Below are 3,086 nucleotides of genomic sequence, written 5' to 3' on the forward strand. Positions count from 1 at the left end.
GCGCCTTTGAAGGGGCCTGGGAGAGCTTCGAGAGTCGGGGGGGGGGGGCACGGAAGAGGGGACCTGGAGCCTGTCGCCGATTCAGAACCCATTTCAAGCGCAAGATGGACTTGGAGGGCTGTCGTTGCGTGACTTGGACACCGGCATTGGCCTCTCTAAAGAGATGCGCCTCCCATGTAGGGGCTTTCAGCCGCGGGAGCAAAGGGGAGAGTGGCTAGGCGTGCATCCTCACCGGGGTTAGGATGGGGGTTCAGGGGACACCACTCTGCCCTTCCTCTTCTCCCCAAAATACCCCCGTCCCAGACGCGAGTCTCCTTGCCTCGTTCCTCCAGACACCTCGGCCTTCCCAGGGCCGCCGGCCACCCTCATAGACTTCCAGAAGCATTCTGCGCCACCCACTGTGACACCAGCCCGGGTCTACTGGCCTCCCGGCCGCCGCAGGGGCGTGAAACGAACTTGCGCAGCGAGGAGCTGAGCTGTCTGCAGCGCGTGCGATTTTTAATTATCTTTTCCGTCGCAGGGGAGAGCTCTAACCCCGGGCACCGCGCCGCCTGAGCGCACCAGGGCAGCTGTGTGCCCCAGCCGCAGGCAGCCAACCTGCAAGGGGAAGCGGCTTACCCCGCAAAGAGAATAGTAAAGACGAGGCTGCATCCATTTTCTCCCACCTTACACCCACTCACAAGCACTCAGACACACACTCCCCAACAGCCACGCACTAGCACTCTTACATACACACACAACTCATACACGTGGATTTTTTTTTTTCCTTTTCGCCTTTTTTTGCCTTTTAGCCGGGCCGCTTTATTTGGGGCACGTTATACCACTGTCTAACCAAGATTTCTGACTTGTTCTGTATTTTTTTTAAAGGTGTGGCGGCTGCAAAGGAGGGAATAAGTTACAGGAAGTGTATTATTTCTGTGGTCAAAGGGAGACAGAAATTCAGTACTACCATAGTAGGTGATACGCCACCTTCTCTGGGATTGTCCGTATCTCAGGAAGTCCACAGAACAGGGAACTCCCAGAAAATTTGAAGACGCTAAGTAATAATCAATATTTTAGTTATGGGCAACCAAACGAGGCTTTTTTTGAACGATATATTCTAGAGCTCTTTGGATTTTAGTCATCATGGGGGGCTTTACCTCTTGCTCAGTCGCTGTTTTGTCCTTTGATTTACTTGGTGGACAGCAAGATATGCAGGCCTCAGCGGTTGAGTACTTTGACTAGGGATTTTTAGGGCAATTTAATCAATGGTAAATTATTTATTTTAACCAATCATATCTGGTAATTCACCTTTAAAGCCTTCCTTGGGTATCCTCCCTCCACTTCACATTTCAGTGGAACTAATATAAGCAGCTCTTGGAAGTTACTAGTCTTGGATCCCTTAAAATATCCTACAGTTATTTATAATGTGGAAATGAAATTTTCCACCAAATACCCTCACAGCATTTCAGGTATCTGGCGCAGCAGATTTTCAGCCTTCTTCCAAAATGTCCTCTTGCTGAACATTCACGCTTTCAGCTGGAATTGACCGGGCCTGGAACGGACGATGTCTTGGCCCAGAGCATTATACTTAAAGGAAGAAAATATTTTTACAGACCCCCTAAACCAAACCTCTCCTGGTAATAGTAGGCACATAGGAAAACGTGGACATTTTACATCTGAGTATTTTGTGCTGTAGTTTGCATGATCTCAGGTTTAGATTTTCTTCACACCAAAGTATTTGGAACAAATCAAACACTACATTCCTCTTCAGAAACATTTATCTTCTCTGTTGTATGTTGTGACACAAAAAAAAGAACGAACATATTTTTCTGAAAATGTGGCTACTTTAGAAGATACAAACATAATTTCCCCCTTCATGTCCTTTAACACTTAATATCACTGTTTAGTAACAACATTGGGTAAATGAGATGTGAAATGATCAAGCTATTTAGTCAAAGAACTGAATCCCTAAATTGGGAACAAAATCCATGCTTCTTTCATTCAGGTTCCATCTTCTAAGCCCTACTCATTATTTTATATATACTTTTTTCTTGATGAAAAGTGAAAATGTTGCCCTGGCTGGTGTTGCTAAGCGGTCTCATGCATTGAAGGGTCTCGGGTTAGATTCCTGGTCAGGGCACATATCCAGGTTGTGGGTTCCGTCCCCGTTGGGGCGCTTATGGGAGGCAGCTGATGGATGTTTCTCTCTCATACCTCGACACATTGATGTTCCTCTCTCTCTCTCTCTCTCTCTCTCTCTCTCCCTAATCAGTGAAAAGAACATATCCTCAGTGAGGATATAAAAGAAAAGAAAAATGAAAAAGTCACTGTAAAATCTTAAAATTGCTTTCAATGGACCAGCTAAAGTTGGATAACCTTTTCAGACGTGCAATAGAAAATCATGGACATATTGATGATCCCTAAAGTTTTTAGGTGTAATGTTGGAAAACGTTATAAACAGAACCATCTTTGGAGAGTTTTCCTTTGGACAGTGATTGAATTAAGGATACCTCACCCTTGAAGAAGCAATACTGCCGACACACCAGGAGTTGTCATACTGCATACAGCTCATGGACCAAATCTAGCCTAAAGTCTATTTTGTCTGGCACACTAGTTAAGAATGATTTTTGTATTTTAAAGTACTAGGAAAATATTAAAAGAAAAAAATAAGACTTGAAATTATATAAAATTCATATTTCAATGTCCATAAATAATGTGTTTTTGGAACATAGCTATATTTATGTGTTTATCTATTGTCTGTAGCTGCCTTCAACGAATACAGCATAATTGTATAGTGTGACAAAGATTGTACGGCCTGTAAAGCCTAAAATATTTAATATCTGTTTTTTTATAGAAAAAGTTAGCCAGGTCCTAAAGTGAAAGGATGGGGCAGAATGGGACAGCAGAAAGGAGTAGATATTAAGAGAAGATATTGGGATGGAGTGTGTATGAGGTCCAGATTAGTTCTCAAAAAATTAAAAATACATCATTTAACTTATTGCTTTCTGTGTAAAACATTAATCACGTAGACTAATATTTTTCACTTAATAATTTTGGATGTGCCAAAACAGACAGAAAAGAACGAGGCGTGCTTTTTCATGCGC

The sequence above is a fragment of the Myotis brandtii genome, unplaced genomic scaffold (genome assembly GCF_000412655.1).
Source record: "Myotis brandtii unplaced genomic scaffold, ASM41265v1 scaffold143, whole genome shotgun sequence".
NCBI lineage: Eukaryota > Metazoa > Chordata > Mammalia > Chiroptera > Vespertilionidae > Myotis > Myotis brandtii.